Genomic DNA, 25610 nt, shown 5'->3' on the forward strand with positions numbered 1-25610 from the left:
AACTGGCTTTATATTGCACTGAAATGTAGCGTGAATCATGAATCACAAATAAGCCCTTAATAAGTCTGTTTCGGCCACTCTGCCTTTCCGCTCTTAACTTTTGAGTTTGTTGTTGTTCTGGACATTCTCTTTTTCCAGTTATCAAACTATGTGGATATCAAATTATTTTTTATTTTTATATTTTGTCAATAACTTGTTTTACTTCAAGTTCTTTTCAAATTTCGTTATTTATTTTCTGACCCAAAAGTGCATAATGTGTTGTTTCTCTGAAAAAAAAATGAGCCACTTTCAGTCTACCTTTCTTTATATTTCAGAGTGAAAATGTCACTGCTGTACAACAGACTGGGAAGAACCACTTTTATTCTTTTTCTTCATTAAAGTAGATATGATAAGGTCGTTCAGTGTTATTTATGTTTATTTGAATTTTGTAAATTTTACGATTGTGTTTTTATTTTCATATGATTTATCATAACGCTAGTAACGAAAGCTTTTCCCAAATATTTGTTATGTACCACAATTCTATTTCGTGTTAGATGCTGTATAAATATTCAATGTTTTGGGTTCCTCCAATAATATTTCCACTCCAAATTTGTTTCATAAATTGTGTAATAGGAATTATAGTAGAGAAGGCAAGACTTGTTCAGTGACCTTTTCATATGCCATGGCTATATCACTAATAGGTATGGAAGGGGAAGATAGGTTTTAGTCGTGTCGGTAGATTCGTATATTAACCATCATGAAACAAACTCTCTTTCTGATTGCTTATTCTTCCCCTAACTCACAGTTCACGTGCCAGGTCTCGCCCCGTCTACATATATTATTTTCTCATTTGTTAATTAACACTAACCATCTGAAAAAGGAAGGATGTTCATTTCATTGTTTATTAATTTGATTGCTGTTTGTAAATTTGGTGTCATTTTGGAATCATTTTATGGCCTTAACTATGCCAGTAGAAATAAATCTACTAAATAATTAAATAAATAAATACATTTCGAACACTCTATTCTTCTCCATATTCATATTTAAAATGCGTCTAGTCGTTTCTCTTCACTTCATCGTAATGTCCATGTTTCTGCTCATACAATGTCACACTCCACACAAAGCACTTCACTATTCTCTTCCTTAGTTCTTTTTTGGGTTATTTACGACGCTGTAACAACATCTAGGTTATTTAGCGTCTGAATGAAATGAAAGTGATAATGCCGGTGAAATGAGTCCGGGGTCCAGCACCGAAAGTTACCCAGCATTTGCTCGTATTGGGTTGAGGGAAAACCCCGGAAAAAACCTCAACCAGGTAACTTGCCCCGACCGGGATTCGAACCCGGGCCACCTGGTTTTCGCGGCCAGACGCGCTGACCGTTACTCCACAGGTGTGGACCTTAGTTCTTTTTCCAGAGGTCCGCAGAAGATGTTTCTTTTTCTATTAAAAGCTTCCTTTGTCATTGCTATTCTCCTTTTCATTTCAAGGCAGCAGCTCATGATACTACTTATAGTACACCTCAAGTATTTAAACTCTCCACTTGCTCTGCTACCTCATTTCTAATTCGCATGTTTACTTTCTTTAGTTTTCTTCCGATAACCATCGTCTTCGTCTTATTTGAATTTATCTTCATCCCATACAGTTCACAGGTGTCATTTAGCTCTAGTAACATATCCCTTGGTATCGCTTCCTCTTCTGCCAAGAAGGACATAATATCAGCAAATCTTATGCACTTTATTCTTCTTCTTCCTACTATTATCCCTCGCATGTTCTAAAACAGTTCTTCACTAAATCCTCCAAGTATATGTTGAATATGGTACGTAACAAAGAGCAACCTTGCATACTCCTTACCCTATTCTACTTTCTGCTGATATTTCTTCTCCTATACTACTGTGGTTACTTTAAGTCACTTTTTAACACAGAAGAAACAATGCTCCTAAAACAAATCCTCTTTAATTAATTTTTTCGTTAATGGTTTTACTTTCCATTAATGCGAGCAATTGCCTGTAACTCTCATTAGCAATAATTGAATGCTTTGACAATTCTCATGCCTTGTGGAATAAAGAGAAGTATGTTGCCTAGATAGCTGAAAGTTTTAAGTTACATATATGTTACTTCAACAGCATGTACAGTTCTTGAAAAGCATCGCTGCATTCCTAATTATAAGACTCTATAAATATCATTAATACATAGTCGGCCCTGACAGTAGGAACGCCACGCCCGTGCTCTCTTGTCGTGTACCGGATGTATAACCACGGAAACCATATTGCTTCCTGTTACTCTTAATTAAATAGCTGTATCATCGATTAGCCTGACGTATAACTTTTGAAGATAAAAAAATATAAACGTGTGTGAGCTGCTGTAAAATTTAGTTGTTACAATTAATTTGTGAAGGAAACGTAGTGCCAATTTCTACACAACGTAGTGTGTTTTATGTGTGTAATTGGATGTAGACATCGGATTTAAAACTACTTCAATTTAGTTGATTCACTAATATAGTAAGTTTCTCAATACTATACAGACAAAGTATATTTCACTTTAGATTATTTCTATAACACTTGTGCTATCATTAAATATGCTAGCATCCTGTGGGAATCAAATCAGAAAATTTACCTAATCGAAATCTGCTATAATTCCGTTGTCGAAATCTGAATGTGCGAGTACGTTTACTTAACATAGTAGACCTATTCACTTTACCCTTATGTCCGTAATTGTAATTCCTCTATTAATATTTCATCGTCTTATTATGTTAAATGTAAATCAGTTTAACAATGATTGATAACATGAACGATATGTAATTTATTCTACACGTAGTGCAATATTAATTCAATAGAAGAAATTTTTTACCTCAGTGTGTTTTCAAAATTTATGGTTATAATATATCCATAGATTTATTTATGCATGTTCAACAGTTTAAAAACATGAAACAGTATTTAAATAAGTCGGTGTTATATATTTCCAAGATACATAGAAATTTCACGTTGTGTAATTCGCAAGTTGGTTGTATTATTTTATGTTTCAATAATTTAATTTTATTTGCTCATTTATATTTACTTGATGTAAGAAATTGTAAAAACTTCAGTCAGAATGAATACATCACAATTTTATTATTTATTTTAGTTAAAATATCCATCATACTTATTATTGATTATAGTATTTCTACTCGACTAACGTTTTCGCCCTTGAAAGAGCGTCACCAGGTCATATTTAAGTTGCACATTAGAAAAATTAAATTACACATATGAAAACAGATTATATGATAATTTATGATATATATGTAGGCTATATATAAAATATTAAAAATTACAGTTCAGATTAGTGCTTAAAAATACGTGTGTCTTGTTCTGCTCAAATTACATGAAAATGCATTTAGGTTATTTTATCTTAGATGGTCTCAAATGGCCCACCTGGATGGCGCAAGCGGTAGAGGCACGGCATGTTTTTGTCGCTTGGCCTGAAGCGTTGTGGGTTCGAGTCCCGCCTCAGGCATGGGTGTTGTGTACGTACTAGTTTAAGGAAAATCAGAAAAACAGAAATAAGATAAACAGAAAAGAAAACTTAGAAAAGAAAAAAAATGCAATTCGTTCACTGCAAAATCCTATTCACGTCGCAGTCGGTATTCCATTGCACTGCGGCGTACTAGTTACTTGCAGTTACTTAATTTTTGCTATGTGTAGCATACGTATGATCTGATGATGTTCTGTGAAGAGCTAAAACGTTAGTCTAGTAGAATAATACTATAATCGATGATAAGTTAGATGACGAAAAATTGTATCTAAAATAGGTAATACAATTAATTAAAACTGTAACTTATCAGAAAACAAAATGACCATTAAAATCATAAATTGAGTTCTTATTTTTTGATAGTATTCGTTTTAGTAAATATTCATTTCGAATAAATATCTACATAAACAATTTTATTTTAAAGCAAGGTCTTTGAAAGAATCCTTCAGAACAGTGCTAAGTATAATGATATGGAAGTATGATTATATGTACTGGGGTTTTCAAAAGTAAAATACAACTTTAACTGTTCATAGTTTCTTCATTTTCTATACGATCTTACAAATTTGCTTATTACACAAAGAATGGAATTTTTGCATCACCATGACAACGAGTTTGTTTGTTTCTGATTGTTCTGGTGGTCGTGTTATCAGCAGACGCTTTCTTGTAACTTGTCCTGCAAGATCGCCAGATATTAACTCAGTAGATTATTGATTGTGGGGCTAACTGAGCAACCTGCGGCTTATAGATGAGTTGAAGGATCCCATCGCAAACACTGTGACAGATATTCTCAGAACACGAACTCAGAGATGCTTGAAGAAAAGCTATTCCTTGTACAAGAACAAAATGATGGATATAGACAACATCTATGACGAAGTTGTGACAGTGGGTGGTGATGCAAAAGATCCTATTTCATGTGTAATCTGCCAGTGCCATAATTTTTAAGATTGTGTAGAAAACGAAGAAAATATGAGTAACTAAATTTAGCTCTTACCGGTACTTTTGAAAAACCCTATACCCTACATCTACAGTATGAGACTCGCTTTGCAGGCCCTGGTCGGAGGAGGACATCGCAGGGGAAGCTGAGAGTGGGGATGTAGTTGAACTGATAAGAGGTGTTGACAGGCTAAAGGGCTGACCATTCAGCTACCGCAGGGGTCATTACATGCATAATGTTTTTATGAAGCTTGCACTGTAGACGTTATCAGTTCGGAAGCTGGCGGATAGGAGCGTGGTTTAAAGTAGCTTTGAAATAACAGTGATGCATTCCTTTTACATTCTTCACAGAGCCGGTGAGGTGAGTCCAGTATAATACATATTATGTATGTATGTATGTATGTATGTATGTATGTATTTATTTATTCACACTGCAAATGGATATATACCCGGTGGCAGCGGTAACTAATTACACTCAATAATGACAATTAATAATAAACACAATAAAATATACAATTAATAATAATATTAATAATAATAATTAATACTACTACTAATAATAATAATTAATACTAATAATGATAATAATAATAATAATAATAATAATAATAACAGGGAGCACGATCACTTAAATGAAGCACGATCACTTAAAATAACATTTAAAGTAAATCTAATTTGTGTCTTAACCCTAAGTTTGAACTAAAACCCATGAGTATGATATGTTCATACCTGCACAAGTACCTTTCAGCACTACACTCATTTCGCTGTCAACTCACTCACTGAAATGGAACTACGACACATTTCACTGATTCTATCCTGATTTCACTACACTTCAAAAACATTTCACTGTTCAAATACTTAGCACTACCACTATAAACCATAAAGCTTCACTGACAGAAACACACTTGACTTACACAACACACTTCACTGACACAACACACTTTACTGACACAACACACTTCACTCTTCACTGACACAACACACTTCTTCAAATAACAAAATATCAATTACACCCTTTAAATAGTGTATATAATATACTACCGTCTATTAGTAAAGTCCTTAAGCCTATTTTTAAATACATTTTTGGTTGTTGGTAAAGCCTTTAGTAAGTCTGCAGGTAAAGCATTCCAGTTCCTGATAGTACGATTGAGAAAAGAAAACTTTCCAGTGTCCGTCCTCTTCTATCTTCTTTCCCTCAATTTGTATGAGTGGTCGTTCCTTAAGTCGACCTGGTTGGCTAGTTGGTATAGCGCTGGCCTTCTATGCCCAAGGTTGCGGGTTCGATCCCGGGCCAGGTCGATGGCAGTTAAGTGTGATTAAATGTGACAGGCTCATGTCAGTAGATTTACTGGCATGTAAAAGAACTCCTGCGGGACAAAATTCCGGCACATCCGGCGACGCTGATATAACCTCTGCAGTTGCGAGCGTCGTTAAATAAAACATAATATTTTTTTAACATTCGTTCCTTGAAGAGTAATTTGGCGGCTGCAACCTTTTTTTTTATTTCGCTCCAGGCAGGCTCATCTCTGTAATTATGTTTTGAACATTGCGCATAATCGAATTCGCGTTCTCCTCTCCGTGAGTGTTTCCCATTTTAATGGTGAACTTTACGATAAAGCTTGAGAGCCCGTTTCTGAATCTTTTCCAGTGTCTTAATATGTTCTGATCTATAATGATCCCAACATGCAGCACCATATTCCATTACAGGAGGACTAGTGATTGATATGCGATCTCTTTGGATATGCACACTGTATAATATATATGTAATTGTTTTAATTGAAAATATCCATGAAAACATTGTTCAGTATGATAGTTTGTAATTAAATATAATTATTAAATTTAAGAGGAATAATCAATGTTCTACATCCATAATACGAACTTACTGTTGTAAAATTGTATTATTGCCTGACACAATAAGAAATGTTCTGCATATTTTTATATTCAGATTATTTGCATATTAATATTAAAACAATGTTCGTATTTATGTAAAAATCAAATGGAAGCTAACGTTAAATATTATTTCGGGTATCATTTTTGTTTATAATTTGAAAACTGCACCATAAACTGTTATAAATTATTCTCTGAAATTTATAAGTCGAATTAACTCCATTTTCTTCCAGATGGGCCTCATGCAAACGATAATTCTATGGAGTATGATAGTATTAGCTCGTGTCTACTGTGATCACCAAGAACCAGCATCCAAGTTGGCAGTGTATGAAGACAGAGAGAATTTTGAAGAAAGCGAGTGTGATGAAGCCCGGTTTATCGACACAAGAGAAGTGAACGAAACTCTAAAGTGCAAAAAGACCCAAGAGTGTTTGTACTGGAAAATTGACAGTATTAAAACTTCACCATTAGATGATTTATCACAAGACTTTTTCACCACAGGAAATATCAGTTTAGGTCTTGAAGTTATGTCACTTTGCAAAGACATTATGCTGAATTTAGATGAACACGTTAAAAGTTTCATGAATGTCTGTAAGAGTATAAATGCTGAAGACCTAAGAGATGAAATTCAGAAACTATATCACAAATTTTGGCTATATAAAGAATTTTACAAATTTGTAAACGAATTCCTATCATGGAAAAAGTTGTCGAGGCTTTATGAAACCATAGTAGATTCAAATAACTCTGTGTATACCGTAGAACGTATAAAGGAAGCCTATATTACGGAAACAACAAAATTATATGACAGAACCGTAAAATTCCTGAAAATTGCGAATGCGTCTCATCTATTAAGCAAATTCAACGGTTCAGAGATTTCGATAATAACATCTGATGATATGAAATTGTTTATGCAGGAAGGCTTAGAATTTCTTCGCTTTCGTCATAGTTATAAAGCAATTTTATATTATATTTATGGGCCAATTCACGTTTTGATATTTATTTCAGGCATTGTAGGAAATTGCACTTTGCTTATAATGTTTATTCGACACAAAGAATTGCGCACCAGTCAAAACGTTCTGTTGATTAATCTAGTAATCGGGGATATTCTTAACCTAACTGTAAACTTAATGTATCAATATGTTATTGAAATCATATACGAGAATCAACGCACATGTTTTGAAATTCACACTTGCAAAATTATTACTTTTTTCCAGGTTATTCCTTTTTGGTTAAGCATATACTGTTTAGTATCCCTTAGTGTGCAAAGATTCGTTTACGTATCAACTTCTCTGAATCACACGGGACTGTTTAGCTCGGTTAGAACAGTGACTATAGTTAATGTAATATCATTATGGGTTGTATGTGTTATCCTATGTATCCCTCATGTCGTCTTCACGTCTTCGGACTATTTTGGAATTTGCTATTACATTAATAATTTTTACGGATCCATATTTGATTTAATATTTGGTGTTCTCCTACCTGTACTAATAATAGCAACGATGCATACCGTAACAGCTCGGCGTTTGTCTCGTAGTATAAGAGCCATACCTGGAGAGACTGTCGGACAAGGACTAGTAAGACGCTCCAGAAGCAGAAGCGCAAGTGTGCTGAGGGGTTTGATCATTGTGTTCACATTCAGTTACTTGCCGTATTTCCTGTACTTATTTCTATTAAACTCAAACATCATACACTACGGATCAGACTGGCTAGAGTACTTACTCTATCAATTAATATTTTTAAATTCTGTGGCCAATCCCATAGCACTCTATTTAAGTAGTGGAACATTCAAACGTTATTTTAAACTGCATCTTCTGTGTTGTGTTAAGACAGGCCCGCAGAACCCGTAAGTAGGGGAACTATGACGTCAGCCTCACTCCACTTCTATTGGGGATGATCGACTTTCTCATATAGTTGTTTACATTCTCTGCCTGTGCAAAGGTCCATCAGTGGCGGCATGTAATTTTCAAAAAGGATTGTAATAAATTCATTGTATTTATAATGCGTTATCTCGTTTCAAAGTTTACAATTATGATAGATTTCCTGTCGGTAGTTTCTTTGAGATTTCTTTGCACCTAACCTGCTTTAGATTTTCGAAAACTTTCTTCCTATCATCACCTACGGAAGCATAAATTTATAGTATTTAAGTAATGAACCTTAACAGTCACTATTAATTTCAATTCAAAATGAACACAACGAGTGATTCCTTAATTTAACAATATATAAATAAATAATCAATATACAGTTCGTAATAATGAACTTACCCGAAAGTTTGTGCATTCCATAATTCTTAATATGGGCTTTGTTGAAATGTGGTGTAATATTGAAATGACGAGTAGAAATAAATAGGGATGGGACACAGTAAACAAGCAATTCTTTCGTCGTCAACAACAAAATAATCATATTCCCATTTCCTTTGGAAGTAGTATTTCTTCATGGGTTTAGATTTTGCCATGTTCCAGTTCTCTTTAAACTGCAGCACGCGTATATGTATTTATTTATTTACTTACTTACTTATTTATTCATTCATTCATTCATTCATTCATTCATTCATTCATTTATTTGCTTATTTACTTACTTATTTATTTACTTATTTATTTATTTATTTATTTATTTATTTATTTACTTACTTACTTATTTATTTACTTATTTATTTATTTATTTATCTATTTATTTATTTATTTATTTATTTATTTATTTATTTATCTGTCTGCCCGCCCGCCCGCCCGCCTGTAGTGCCAATTTTATCATTCTGAAGAATTTTTAATCTCATCTGGTAACAGTCACACTTATGGTAAGTCTTTGTTTTTTATGGAAAGAATAAGTGAATTAAATATTGTTTAATAGATTGTTCTGTTTACTGGTTGAACCACTTTTCACAGTACGATTTGTACATTACCGATAATATTTAAAAATATGGGCGAAAATTCATTTCTTGCTTTCTTTGGAGTAATGACTTTTGTGCATTGCAAAAGACAAAATATGATTTCGAACTTCATCTTATCTTCTCCTGACTACTTTCTTCGTGCTGGTTTCCCCCTCTCTTGTCTGTGTCTGGTATACCTGATGTTCTCCCTAGTTTCTTACCTAATATCACTTCAATGAATGCATTAGTTTCACCTGATTCTTTTAAGAAGCAGCCTTTGCACACCTCAAAATTTTTACCATATGCATTCAAAGTATACGTATAAGTAAGAAAACTATATTTTTCCCCAATTCTCACCATTTCTTAAATTGGATGTCGCTTTTTGTCTTCTAATAAGGCTAGATGCATAGGGCCGTGACACTCTATCACGATTTCCTATTGATCAGTCTTCAATAAATAGCCACTGTCTCTCGAAATCTGTGACTTTGTCCTTGCATTTCTTTCTACAATCGCTGAATGGGTGAGATTTATTAGCAACATGCTCCTTATTTTTAACATAGATACTCGTATAACATTTTAATAATTGTACGTATAAGTAATACAATTACTACATACCTTTATTGGATAAATGTTATAACCCTTCTTTACTGGTTCCCAAAATCTGAAGTATTTTCAGAGCTCTGTAAGGCATGTTTCTAAACTAAATGCTATCAACAAACTGACACAAGGAAGTGGATTATTGAATTGCAAGTGAAGAATAGTTATCGTTGATGCAGTTTCATTATTAATAAGCAAAATTAGTGACAAATGAAATTGATTCTTGTTAGGACTATAGCGAAAAAATTATAATTGAATAATATCATTAAATCATCAAACAACAAATTCGTATTAAATCATTAATCAACACTTAATCGCTAACATAATAGCAAGATAATTATGTGAAATACATTTTTAAAAAACCTGATACAAAAGAAGCGATAGAGCAAGTTAAATTCACTTACCTGTTTATTACCATATAGGCCTGTAAGATGAATGTCAAAGGTGGTAAAAACAAGATAACTTGACTTTTCTGTATATTACCAAGACTCATAAAAGTCAAAGGTGGGAATTACAAGATAAGTAGACATATCTGTTTCTGTCAGGGATTTTATAACTTGTATGAATTATTTTAAAGTAAAATTCGCTTATATTACGTATATTATTAATTGACTTATCTTATTACCATCAAACGACGGAGAAAGTGCAAAAAATGAGCACTATCGAATTAAAAAAAAATCGAAAAAATTGACTTACCGGTATCTGGTTTTTCCCGGAACGAGTGATTTTACCTTTTCTGCCTTTTTTGACGTAAATGCCTAGTTAGTCGATTTTATCTTGTTCAACGCCTTTTTTTCTTGTAACTTATACCTTTAAGATTTTTTTAATTTAAATTTAAAATAAACGTTGAAATTTAAAAATAAATAGCTGTAATTTCTTCACATAACAATATCATTCTCTTTTTTTTTTTTTAGCTTGTTAGCAATCAACAACGTTCACTCATGCAGAGTACAACGCCGATAATGTGTAGCGAGCACCGACGCACAGTGGGGTATTGGTAGATTTAGGCGGCCAAAATTATTTTGTACTTTAATTGAGTCTAAACGTGCTGTCTTACTGATTTATTGTATTTTAAACGATGTGAAATACTTTTTATATAGAAAAATATTATTTCTACATTTTCAAGCCATTTAATAATTCATAAAATCAGAACATAAGTTTAACTTAAATATTAATTTTATTATTACTTAAAATCTGACTCACGTTGATCAGCCGGATGATGATGATGATGATGATGATGATGATGATGATGATGATGATGATGATGATGATGATTCATTTCATTTGTTATGTCAGTAGATTCTTTGACAAACCTTATTCTAATAGGGCAACAATAACGTGGTGATGATGGAGTTGGGTTTTGCCAGATCTAATTTTTATTTTGCAAAAAATCTGTGGTACAAAAGAAGTCTGAGAAATATTTGTATCGGAATCAGCATCATTCTGAAATTTCTGTTTATACTGAGCTTACTATAATCCATCACATCCCCATTTGCAAATTAACACCAACGAGTTACTTTCGTCTTCACTTAAAGTTTGTACAACTCCTATAAAATGCGTCAACAATCTTGTAATCGTATAGTCCAATAACCTTTGTAACATCTTCTTAACAGAAGTATCAGTAGTATCATATGACTCCTCATCCAAGTAACAATCCAAATTTTCCTTCTGTAATACATTGCAGCAAGGATATAACTTTTATTAATTCCTATTATTTCATATTGTCTTCTTGAAAAACCAGCTTCAACAAACATGTCAAGTTCCTCATTTCACCTGGGCAGCATAAGTCAATATCTACTTCCGTATCTGTAGTCCTACACAAACCATCTTTCTTTCTTCTTTTGCTTCTCTCAGTCAATGTCTTAAATGTCTTCTTTGGCCGTCCCGGTCGATCGAGTCCGGATGAATTGCCACAAAACCCGAACAGGTAAAGATAGTTATAAGATCGATATATATTAATTGCCACAAAACTACCTGCGGTAAGAGAGAAGACAGTCTGTCAGCTTTCCCAATAACGGGACTGCCTCATTGGACAAAGCATAACAAACACACAGAGTGAAAACAAAAACAGACCACAAAAGAGAAATGTGGAGAACGAACAAAAAAGGGGAAATTAAGTAGGGGAGACTCGTCTAATTTGGCAATACTTTGTATTTTGACACAGTTTGTAGTTACATATTCTGAAATTAAATATTCCTCTATTATGGAATGTGTTTAAAAATTAAATCCCAATAAACCTCTGAAAGAAAATTCTACAAATCTAAATTACTTTACACATAACACACTAATAAATAACAAGTTACAGGTTTCCAGATTGTGTACTTCATCAGGATAATTTGGCAATAATACAGAGGTAATTTGGCAATACGATAAAAAAATAAATTTTGCAAAATAAAACAGTGGTACAAGGTTTATAAGACTTAATTTACTAGGACAAGAAATCACTAAATACCATAAACACAAAACAAAAGCAAGAAAAAAAAATGAATGGATTTTTCCGATCACTCTTATTAATTATATTGAAGGCTTGTCTTCTAATTTCTGTTGTCGATAGCCCAAACCCAAGTTCTTGCATTATGATTACATATGTCACCAGTTTTTGCTCTTCCTCGACGGTTAGAGCTAGGGGTCTTCCTTTCTTGGGAAAGACAACGTCATCGGGTCCTGAGGATGCATACAGAAACCTCTTTAAGTTGTTAAAGGGTACATTGTACTTCTTAGAATCCCTATAAGTCGACCATCTAACTTTCAAAACACTCCCAACCGCAGCCCCCAAATCATCTTTGGATTATTTTTCAGAATAATGTCCTCGTTCTCTTGGCATATCTGCAACACACCACACACAGTGCTGCATTCAAGACTGTAAAAATGCCTCATACGTCCCTACTTTTAAATTTTACCATCGAGTACACATTCTTGTTCAAAGAGAGCAGCAATATATCACTATAAAGGAAAATGGCTAATTCACACTACCCTGGAGAAGACATTTTTTGCTAAGAAAAACATAAAACAAGCTAAGGTCTGATGGGTTATTAACAGAAGATATTAATTATATAAATGGCTTACCTTATAATATGGAATCTCAGTTTTTGATATGCAATGCACAAACAAACGTAGGTAATGAACAACACTTTCTTTCCGTCTTTGTATACACACGTCCATACAACCACCACGTCAACAGGAAGTATTCAACACTTCTTTCTATTAGTAACAATATGTGCCACTATAATGCGCGGATTCGAATGAAACGAAAAATAAAAGTACATTCAGTTGTTGCACTCTATGATCGTGTCATTGAACTTCTTAAAACTCTGGAGGAAATTTGGCAATAGAGGAAATACAAGAATATTGCCAAATATCCCATATTGCCAAATTTTCCGAGTTTCCCCTACAAGTAATAGCATACACATAACAGGCCTAAACATAGTAAACAAATAGATTAGACGTTCAAACAAAAGTTCTTCCTTCTTAGGGAACAAAGTACAGGTGGTATTTTAAAATGGCAAGTGATCCTCTGATAGCAGTAAGGGAAACATCACGAATGAAGTCGTTGTTCAGCTAGAACTTCTTGCAGAACCTGACAAAGAGGCGAGGTATTGTGCCCCTAGCGCCACCCATTAGCCCAACTACTTCAATGGAGGTGAGGTGATATTTCTCCAAATAGAATGGAACTGTGGGCTCATAAATTCTGCATTTTTCTGCGTGGACTTCAGCGGGCTGTTGTTCCTGTGCCTCGAACCTGACTGTCGGGTCGATAATGTAGGCGGATGTAGAGCCTGGTGGAATGGCAAGCATGTCAATTCGCCGACAGGATCCCTCTTGAGAGATGCCATGGACTTCTTCGTGTACAGTGAGACCTTTCTTTCTCAAGGCTTCGGCAATCATGGACCTGATTCTGTGATGTCTAGAGTTCCTCAGTGTCTCGCTGAAAGGACAGGCACCCAAAACGTGGCCAAGAATTTCAATCTCACTGACGCAACGACGACAGTGGTTTCCGTCTCGGGACCTTCCTGGTATAGCACGCAGCGGACAAACATTAGCTGTCATTTTAAGAGCTAGTCTCCATTTACTGCTAGTGAGGCGATTAGGTTGTCGGATCCACTTATTGGCGGGAGTGAACTCCTTATAGAGGATGACGCCTTTCCCTTTCTGATTTAAAGAGCACCAAGATTGAAATGCTCGCTCCCTGAGGTCTTGTCTCAATTTTTTCACTTGAAGTGAATCAGAAGAGATTTTTTGAAGTCCAAGTTTATTTAAACAAACCCCAATTTCATTAGACAAGTTGCGACAAGCGTTTACATGGATATTTTGGGATCATTGTAAGCTCTGACATGCATTGATATGCTGCAAAAAAGCTTCCCAGCTAGATTTAAATAGTCCCAATCCCTTGCATTTTCTGTCAGCATAAAGCATGTTGTCTGGCGTATCAGTGGGAAGCTGGACTATTTCCTTCAATGTGGTTTTAATGAGAACATCGGCATCAGAAAGAAATTTGGCTGGTATTTTATTCAGTGGTGTTGTCTGAAACTGATACATCTGAGTAGGGCAGATGTAGCTGCATAATACAGAATATTTCTGATGGTGTTGTAATAGAGGAGTTGATGCAAGCATATCTAGTTTGTTCTTTAACTTTTCCATACACCTGACTGCATCAAATACAGTAGAAGTGTGGTAACTTACACCGAGATATTTTATGTTTTCTTCCGGGACAATTGATGGAATTGCTTGGCCAGAAATTAAGTCGAGTGATTTGTAATTAAGAAGTCCTTTGGTTACAGAAATTCATTTGCATTTATCTATGTTTATGTGGAGACCAATTTCGTTAAATCTAGTTATGGCAAGTTCAACCACTACCCGTGCTGAGTCTTCGTTTCTAGCAACAATCACGGTGTCATCTGCAAAATCTAATGATGTTATCTTTGGTAGTCCTGGAGAAACTGAAAATCCATGCTCTTCTTGCAATTCATGAGTAGAAAGGTCTTCAAGAATATGGTCAGTTGATATGTTATAAAGGGAGGGAGAGAGCGGTGAACCCTGCATAACTCCTCTCTTGATAGTGATTTGTTTGGTTTTGTACGTTGTCGTTTCTATTTGAGTTTTATTATCTCTCTGCAGCTCTAGTATTAGGTTTGATAATTTGGAAGGCAATCCAGGTCCTAGTAAAGTGCTCTGGAGATGTTTGTAATCCACATTGTCAAAAGCTTTACTTATGTCGAGAAATACTAATGTTACGTCTTTCTTCTGAGATTTTGCAGCAACTAAAACGGACTCTAGAATTGATGTATTTATCAGGGCACCGTGGGAATTAGTAAACCCTCTTTGATTTTCGCAGAAGTTAATTAAAGCTCTCAAACGGAAATCAAGAATTCGATAATCAGCCTGTGTTCTGGATTTCCAACTTGATGCTCTCCTGTCCCAAGTAAGCCAAGCATACAACACCGTATCCCGTATCGCCATTATTTCCGGAGATTAGAGACTGAAATCTTTCAAGTATTCTGAAAAAAGTATAGAAAAAAAGTGCAACGGATTTGCTCGATTTTATTGCTTATTACTAGTAAACATGCGAGGATGCTACAGTCAAAATAGCAGGTCTCTAAGCCCCTTCGTTCTCCTTGTGTAGAGAAAAGTCTGTTTTGGTAAGTCAAAAAGACCTTTATTTGAAAATTTGCCGGCCTCTACCGTCCATATGCGTATAGTCGGAGGGTTGTCCTTTGCACTACGGATAGAGTTCGATGAGCTCTATTCGCCCCACTTATCAGCTTTGTTCTCACTATACATACGGCAGAGTTGTGGCGGCAAGAATATGGGCGGAATAAAGGTTTAAAACGTTGGTATTATTTTCTCTATAATCAGCCTGTGTTCGGGATTCCCAATTTGATCCTATTCTGTCGGAGGTAAGTCAATCGGGAATACAACACCGCATCCCGTTCCTCGATATCGCCATTATTTCCGGAGATTAGAGACTGAAATGTTTTAGGTAGTCGGAATAAAGTCTAGAAAATAGGTGCAACGGATTTGCTTGATATTTTTGCTGATTACTAGTAAACATGCGTCGATGCTACATTGAAAAGGGCGGGTCGCTCAGTCCCTTCGTTCTCCTTGTTTAGAGAAATATCAGTTTTCGAAAGTCAAAATGACCCTTTCTTTTTAATTTTCCGGCCTCTACCGTCTATATCCCTGGGGCAGAGGGTTATCCTTTGCACTACAGGTAGAGTTCAAGGAGATCTATTGGCCACACTTATCATCGTTCTCCTCACTATACATACGGCGGAGTTTTGGCGACGAAATGTTGGTATTTTTTTCTCATAATCAATTTTTGTTCGGGATTCCCAATTTGATGCTATTCTGTCGGTGGTAAGTAAAGGGGGGATACAACCGCATCCCGTTCCTCGATATCGCCTTTATTTCTGGAGATTAGAGACTGAAACGTTTTAGGTACCTACGTAGTCAGAAAGAGGTCTGGAAAAAAAAGTGCAACGGATTTGCTTGATATTATTGTTGATTACTATTAACCATTCTGGGATGCTACAGTGAAAATGGCAAGTCTCCGAGCCCCTTCCTTCTACTTGTATAGAGAAAAGTCTGTTTTGGAAAGTCAAAATGCCCTTTTTTTTAATTTGCCGGTCTCTACCGTCCATACGCCTTGGGGCGGATGGTTGTCCTTTGTACTACAGATAGAGTTTGAGGAGATCTATTCGCTCCACCTTTCAGCTTTCTTCTCACTATACATACGGCGGAGCTATGGCGGCGAGAATGCTGGCGGAATATATATTGTATTCCCCCTTGATCTTCGGACACGATAGCATCATTTTTTTTTTTCTCGAAAATCAGTTTGTGTTCGGGGTTTCCAATTTGATGCTATCGTGTCCGAAGTAAGTCAAGGGGGTATACAACAACGCATCCCGTTCCTCGATATCGCCATTAATTCCGGAGATTAGAGACTGAAACATTTTAGGTACGGTAGTCGGAAAAAAAGTCTAGAAAAAAAGTGCAGCGGATTTGCTTGATATTGTTGCTGGTTACTAGTAAACATGCGACGATGCTACATTGAAAAGGGCGAGTCTCTGAGCCCTTTCGTTCTCCTTGTGTATAGAAAAGTCTCTTTTGGAAAGTCAAAATAGCCATTTTTTTTATTTGCCGGCCTCTGTTGTCCATATATCTGGGAGCAGAGGGTTGTCCTTTGCACTACAGACAGAGTTTGGGGAGCTCTGTTCGCCCCATTTATCAGCTTTGTTCTCACTACATATACGGCGGAGTTATGGCGGCGAGAATCAGCCTGTGTTCGGGATTCCCAGTTGATGCTATCGTGTCCGAAGTAATTCAAGAGGGAATACAACACCGCATCCCGTTCCTCGATATCGCAATTATTTCCGCAGATTAGAGACAACTGTTTTAGATAGTCGGAGAGAAAGTCTAGAAAAAAAGTGCAACGCATTTGCTTGATATTAATGCTGATTACTAGTAAACATGAGGCGATACTACAATACATTGAAAAGGGCGGGTCTCTGAACCTCTTCGTTCTCCTTGTGTATAGAAAAGTCTGTTTTGGAAAATGAAAATGACCATTTTTTTAATTCCCGGCCTTTAATGTCCATATGCTTGGGGGCAGAGGGTTTTTTTTTTTTTTTTTTTTTTTTTTTTTTTTTTTTTTTTTTTTTTTTTTTTTTTGCACTACAGATACAGAAGAACTCTATTCGCCACACTTAACAGATTTCCTTCCACTACACATACAACTGAGGTATAGGGCGAGAATGTTTGCGGAATAGAAGTTTAAAGCCTTGGTATTTTATTCTCGAACATCAACTTGTGTTCGGGATTCCCAATTTGATGCTATCGTATCCGAAGTACGAGTAAGTCAAGGGGGAATACAACACCGCATCCCGTACCTCCATATCGCCTTTATTTCCGTCGATTAGAGACTGAAACCTTTTAGGTAGTCGGAAAAAGGTCTAGAAAAATAGTGCAACGGATTTGCTCAACTTTATTGCTAATTATAAATAAACATGCGGGGATGTTACAGTGAAATGTTCGGGCCTCTGAGCCCCTTCGCTGTCCTTATGTAGAGAATAGTCTGTTTTGGAAATTCATAATGACCATTTTTTTGGAATAACTCTTCTCGGGTTCTCAGCCAGGTGAGTTGGAGATTAGCTTCCAAGCTTTCGACAGCTAGCTCTGCCATCTTGAAGAAGATGGCAGAGCTAGCCGTCGAAAGCTTGGAAGCTAATAAGATGGCAGAGCTAGCCGTCGAAAGTTGGAAGCTAATCTCCAACTCACCAAGATGGCAGAGCTAGCCGTCGAAAGCTTGGAAGCTAATCTCCAACTCACCTGGCTGAGAACCCGAGAAGAGTTATTCCACATCAAACGCGGGGAAAGCCTCAAGTCGACCATTTTTTTTTAATTTGCTGGCCTCTACCGTCCATATACCTGAGGGCAGAGGATTGTTCTTTGCACTACAGATAGAGTTCGAGGAGATCTATTCGCCCCATTTTTCATCTTTCTTCTCACAATACATACGGTGGATTTATGGCGGCGAGAATGTTGGCGGAATAGAGATTGGTATATTTTTCTCGATAATCAGCCTGTGTTCGCGATTTCCAATTTGATGCTATCCTGTCCGAACTAACTCAAGAGGGAATACAAGACCGCATCCCGATATCGCCATTATTTCCGAAGATTAGAGACTGAAATGTTTTAGGTGGTCGGAAAAAAATCTAGAAAAAGAGTGCAACGGAGTTGCATGATAGTATTGCTGATTACTAGTAAACATGCGGAGATGCTACATTGAAAAGGGCGGGTCTCTGAGCCCCTTCGTCCTCCTTGTGTAAAGAAAAGTCTGTTTTGGAAAGTCAAAATTACCATTTTTTTTAATTTGCCGGCCTCTACCGTTCATATGCCTGGGGGCAGAGGGTTGTCTTGTGCACTGCAGACACAGCTCGAGGAACTCTATTCGCCCCACTTACCAGTTTTCTTCTCACTACATATACGGCAGAGTTATAGCGGCGAGAATGTTCGGGGAATAGGAGTTGGTATTTTTTCTCGAAAATCAACTTGTATTCGGGATTCCCAATTTAATTAGACATAGCCTACAGACTTTTTATTTGAAACATATATTATTAACAGGGAAAGGATTTATATGTAAATACATATTTACTTATAAAGCTAATATAATTTATATTTTGCATTATCTTTATGTTTCACAATGTGTAGGGTTGAAAAATCCTACTTTTATTTTCCATATTTTTCCATATTTTAGAGTTTAGTACATATTTTCGTTAATTTCCATATATTTTCCATATTTCATATAAAACAGTCCATATTATATTAGGTTTAACAATAAAACAAAACAAAATTCCATTAACTTTTAAAAATACATTTCAACAATAGAGATTTAAACACATGTTCAGTAATCCCTTTAACATCAGAGTTATTTGAAAATTAGCAGTCCTATCAACAATGGGAAAGTAAGTTACAAAACTGTATTAATTTAATTTAAAATTTTTAACAGACTTCAGTTGTGCAGCTCAACAGTTAAATGCCAGTCAGAGTACACATAGGTTCAGTTTTGTAAATCATACTATAAAGACGGTAAATATGCCAAAAGTACGTCATTCAGTCAATTTAAAATCAAAACTAACAAGTTACATTTCAGAATTTAAAGAAGATGGTTTATCAACTGACAATAAAATATTATTTTGTAATTTGTGTCAGTGTGCAGTATCATCTACACAAAAGTTCCTGGTGCAACAACACATTACAACTAGTAAACATCAGGCCAACAAACAACTAAATTCCAAGCAGAGACAATTGTTTTTAACACAACCAACAACATCGAATGTAAGATCTGAGTTTAACATCGACCTGTGCCGTTCTCTCATCTCTGCTGATATTCCTCTCTACAAACTAAAGAATAAGGTCTTCAGGGAATTCCTTGAAAAATATACTCAACATACAATCCCGGATGAGTCAACACTTAGGAAGACGTATGCTCCATCCATCTACGATGAGACAATACAGAAGATAAGAGATGAAATTAAAGATAGTTCAATTTGGGTTTCCATTGATGAGACTCCCGACAAAGAAGGTAGACTTGTTGGTAATGTAGTTATCGGTTTGTTAAGTGAACAATATTCTGAACGAATTCTTTTACATTGTGATGTTCTAGAAAAGTGCAATAACAAAACTATAGTTAAACTGTTCAACGAAGCTATGGGTATCCTGTGGCCAAAGGGTATTATGTACGATAATGTGTTATTCTTTATTAGCGATGCTGCCCCTTATATGGTCAAAGCTGGACAAGCATTATCTGTTGTATATCCTAAATTGACTCATTTTACTTGTGTGGCGCATGCATTTCATCGTGTGGCAGAAGTGGTCAGAGACAATTTCCCTAAAGTAGATTTGTTGATTTCATCAGTGAAAAAAGTATTTCTCAAAGCTCCCAGTAGAGTTAACGTGTTGAAAGAAATGTACCCTGAAATTCCATTGCCACCAAAGCCAATTTTAACTAGATGGGGTACATGGCTAGAAGCAGTTGAATATTATGCCGAACATATAGACTCTATTAACAATGTTCTCCTTGCATTGGACTCTGAAGATGCAGTCTCAATTGATACTGCGAAAACAGTTACCTGTGACATAAGTGTGAAGAATGACTTAGCTCACATTCAGCATACATTTTCATGCATCATAAAAACGCTCAAAAGTCTCCAAAATAGGCACCTTTCACTATCTGAAAGTTTTGAAATTATAAATAGTACTGTGGAACAACTGAATCGTGGTAGAAGTAAAGTTGCAGATGCAGTAAGAGCTAAGGTGGACACTGTACTTTCAAAAAACCCTGGATATGAAGAACTACAAAAGGTTGTTGCTGTGATGAGTGGTGAATCAACAGTGAAGATTAACTTGGACTTATCCCCAGCAGACATTGTGAAATTGAATTATGTACCAGTTACTTCTTGTGACGTCGAACGCTCTTTTAGTCAGTATAAATCTATCCTCAGAGACAATAGAAGAAGATTCACTTTTCAGCACTTGAAAGAAATGTTTGTAACCTATTGTTATGGTAACAGACAATAAAAATTGTGTTTTGTTGAAACTACATTGGAAGATAAGGTACGTCCATTATATTTTTTGTTTAGTTTGATTAAAATGTACCAATATTTAACGTACATAGTCATTTTTTTATAATTTTAAGTCCATATTTAATTCCATATTTTGGTAAAAATCCATATTTAATTCCATATTTTGGTAAAAATAACTACATATATATTTACATATTTCATATATTTTTAGTCCATATAAATCCGTTCCCTGATTATTAATTATTACGCTTTTAGAGGCGATGAATATGAAGGTTCAGGGATTGGCGACATTGCGCTACGGTAATGCGTCAATACGGCGACATCACTTAACAACAATCTGGCCACCCTGGTCCATGCACGAAACACTTCGAGCAGGGAACAGCCGCTTTATGAATTTCAATAAGAACTTGTTAATTAAGAACTTAAGATGGCTCAGACGGTAACATTTGAGACTCACATTCAAGAGGTCCCGGGTTCATGGTTTCCCTCAGTTACTAAACCAAATATCGGATTGGAAATTTACATACATGATTTATCACTATCAATATGTATTAAAACAAAATCCAAATCCGCTAGGTACATGAACACACGACAGTAGAAACAGAATCTCAACAATACTTAACGGGCTATACCCAAAGATTCTACATACGCCATATGACATTGATGTTAAAGCTTGTATAAATCGCTATGGGACAGGACAGATTAAATGTAGTGTTGGTAGACTACATGTCCACAATAATTGAAGAGTTCAATAACAAGATTATCCAGATGTTCGCTGAACAGAAAAATAGGCGAGCGAAATTTTTATACAAGTGAAGGTAATGTAATTTTATGAGCAATAATGAAATGACTTTTTAGTTTTAGTATACGCATGACAAACTATATTTCAAATAGCCCCGGACAAATTCTAGGCCACTGATAATACGAATATGATTTTTCATTACTTAGCGCTCCTCTCATACTTATGTCCTTATTCATGGTCCAGGCACAGTCTACTATATACAGTCACGAAGCTTGAGTTTTGAGGGTGCTAGAAACAATAGACTGTGACGGTACTATTTTGCATTGCCTGTAATGAGGCGATATTAGCGATCCTAGTGGTGAGCAACTATCTAATGTTTGCATATTTACTACGTATTGAGCTTCGCGACTGTATATACTAGACTGTGGTCCAGGTCTGAGCACCGTACGTAACTATAGGCATGTAATAACATTTATATTTCATAATTTTGATTTCTTTTGACACCTCCTAGTTCCACAAAATATGTTTTACTGTGTTACAGAATTTAGCACCCAGTCCAATCCTATTAGTGATTTCTTGTTGAATTTTTCCAGTGCAATCTCATTCAGACGCTAAATAATCTAAGATGTTGATAAAGCATCGTAAAATAATCTACTAAAATAAAAAATTTTCTGTGCATGAAATCCTACTTCCTAAATAATCTATTTTGTCAGATTATTTTAAAATGTGATTTCCGATCCTAATGTAACCACTATCTGGCTGTCCTCTTCCAATCATCATCACTAAACACTTCTCAAGATTTAGATGTAGATCATATTTTTATAATTTCCCTGCCATTCCTCCAGCTTTTTTGTAATTTCAATTTATTTTCTTCCCATATTAATATATCATCTGCATATGTCAAAATTTTCTGAGTTTCTTTTGTGACTTTATTTTTCATAATATTCAGAATTTAATCTAATGCGACATTAAACAATAATGACGAGAGTACACTTCTTTCCACAAACTTTTCCTTGGGGGCCCTTGTATTCTTTCAAACTGATATCATAAACACATTGTGTTTAGAAACATAATTACCGGTAATAATAAATTCATCTTCTGACAGAAATTACAGAATAACTTTTGTTCCACCGACATACTGTAGCACAGTCGGCTGAGTGGCTTGCCTGCCGATCCGGAGTTCGATGGGGCATGGGTTCTATTCTCGCTTGGATTAATTACCTGGTTGGGTTTTTTCCGAGGTTTTCCCAGCCGTAAGGCTAATGTCAGATAATCTATGACGATTTGTCGGCCTCATCTCGCTATCACCAATCTTATCAACGCTAAATAACCTAGTAGTTTATACAGCGTTGTTAAATATCCAAGTAAGAAAATTACTTGTTCGCGTAGGCTTCCGCGGCTGGTGTAAATGGTGTGTGGATAAGCTTTAGGGCTTCTACCGCGTTGTCTTGGTGTTGTTGGCTGACGTTTCGACCGCTGTGTTGTGGCCATCTCCACATGTACGCGGCGCCCCCCCCCCTTCATCCGTACATCGGGCACGGTATCAAGGTCACTCTTTCGGACTTTATGACGGTCAGTATTTAATATGAATACTCCGCTTCATACAGACCTCAGCCGGATTGGACAACGTAGGACCAATCAGATGCCAGAAGGAGAACCTACGACCTATCACAGCAAGTACCCCCCCATCGAGACTAATATATCTATATAATAGCTGGCAGACTATTTCCTTATCCAACAACTGCTCTGAAGATGGCCACAACACAGCGGTCGAAACGTCACCCAATAACACCAAGACAAAGCGGTAGAAGCCCGAATCTTATCCACACACCAAGAAAATTACTTGTTTGCCGCCATATTTGTACCACAGTCTACTAGCCTATATACAGTCGCGAAGCTTGAGGTGATTTTTTGCAAAGCTCTTGATAAAGCGCTCCAAGCGGTTAGCAACTAGAAACAATAGAATGTCCACGGTCGACTTTGGACTGTGTCGTGTTTACATCGAGTGCTAGTTCGTTGCGTACTTCACATTGATGCTTGTGAAATGTTCGTTATTGGTTGTAATGAAAATGTTAATGGCTAAAATGCAATAATTGGAATAATAATATTTTACTAGAGACGTAGAAAAATTAAGTTTGTTTTAATGAAAATTATTGATCACATTTTATTTTCAATTCTGGTGGGATTATTATTGCTTAGGCCTACTTTTTTTTCAAAGGATATGTTTTCAATTATAGATGTTACTTTACTAGAGACGTAGAAAAAGTCTGTTATACTGGTGACAGACTACAGTAGTAATCGCGATTAGCACTTATCGCGATCATGCCCGATCGCGACTACCGAAAATGTGGTGACTCACTACATCCCGTCTGGTCAACAGCTGAATTACCATACGTATATGTTTGTTTCCCTCCTGGACAACATCTAAAGTTCATACTTTCTTTTGAGGTTTGTTCATTGTTTTCTTTTTCCTTTCTTTTTTTTTTTTTTTTTTTTTTTTTTTTTTTTTTTTTTTTCTTGCAGCTTGATATGGGAATTTATTTGTTAAAAATGTTATATGCTTTACAATGTAAACTGATACAATTTGTATCATTACTATTTATATTATTTTGAAAATAGATTTTATAACCTATAAAATTTATATCGTGCCAAAAATTTATATTATTTTGTAATAAAACATTTTTAAAATCAACCTTAACCTCAACGATAGCGTCGTAATGGAGACTGAAATTGAAAATCTGAAAAAGAAACCAGTTCCAGTTAGTAATCCATTATTTATTGAAATGAAACATCTTTCAGCAGCCTTTTATTGCTCTCTATATATACAGTATATGAAATATGAATAATTCGTCTGTCATTTGTTAATATATTTCTTTTTACTTTTCTCACATCTGCATTAAATTTCTCCACTACGTCTAATAGTAGCCAAATTCATTTTCTAGCCACTCATTTTCGTTTCTATTTCACATAATACAATGGAAGGAGTAACGAAATTTCACAGCAGAAGCTATCACGACTTCCTAAATAATATAATTCAAGGTGATTCGAAACCAAAGATTACTAAAATGTTACTTTCGTCCACTGGGCCGTGCCTCAGCGCGATTATCTTGTTCTGGAAACAGGATTTAGCTCCTGATCGCGATCGGGATGGTGACACACTACAAACCCGATCGCGATTAGGTTGATAATCGCGATTAGTGACTGTAGTCTGTCACCAGTATAACGAACTCACTCATCCGCCAGGTGTGTGTGTGTGTGTGTGTGTGTGTGTGTATGTGAATATTGCACTTACGTGGTCCTTCGCCTGCACACGTGCATCTTCTCTCCAGCCCGTGCGCTGTTGCAGGTGTGCAGCTTCTCCCTCCGCCAATGCCACCTAGTATGTATGTATGTATGTATGTATGTATGTATGTATCTATGTATGTATGTATCTATGTATGTATGTATGTATGTACTGTATGTATGTACGTACGTACCGTATGTATGTATGTATGTATGTATGTATGTACTGTATGTATGTATGCATGTATGTATGTACTGTATGTATGTATGTATGTATGTATGCATATGCAGTTTTGAAGCCAACAATGGGAAGGTAGAGATAATAATTAAGGAACACCCTTTTTCTCTTATTATAGCACAACAATTTCATTGCATGTATATTCCATACCTTTTTTTTTACATTTTTGTTTCTTTGTAATACATAATGCTGCAAAATAAGAATAAATTTTATTATAGGTATATGTACACACTCAACGAGAAAGAAGCTGCGTGGGTAACAGAGACGGCGGGAGCGGGGGCGGCAACGACGACGGGGTCGGCGTGGGCGGAGACGGTTGAGTATCCGAAGCTCCTCACGGGCTCAACGACGGCGACGTGGGCAGGGGCGGCGACGGCAACGGGAGCGGCGTGGGCAGACACGGTGGGGTAGCCGAAGCTGGGAGCGGCAACGGCGACGGGGGCGGCGACGGCAGCGGGAGCGGCATAAGTGGCAACGGCGGCAGGGGCGGCATAAGCGGCAAC

General features: G+C 36.1%; 1 long non-coding RNA gene across 1 annotated transcript; it reads left to right on the plus strand.

The window, feature by feature from the left end:
• Positions 1–2295: 2295 nt before the first annotated feature.
• On the plus strand, positions 2296–8745 carry LOC138698844 (uncharacterized). The gene is made up of 3 exons (XR_011331955.1): positions 2296–2478; positions 4532–4778; positions 6538–8745. It is a non-coding gene; the product is annotated as an uncharacterized lncRNA (long non-coding RNA).
• The last annotated feature ends 16865 nt before the right edge of the window (positions 8746–25610 follow it).

This window comes from Periplaneta americana, chromosome 4 (assembly GCF_040183065.1).
Source record: "Periplaneta americana isolate PAMFEO1 chromosome 4, P.americana_PAMFEO1_priV1, whole genome shotgun sequence".
Classification (NCBI taxonomy): Eukaryota; Metazoa; Arthropoda; class Insecta; order Blattodea; family Blattidae; genus Periplaneta; species Periplaneta americana.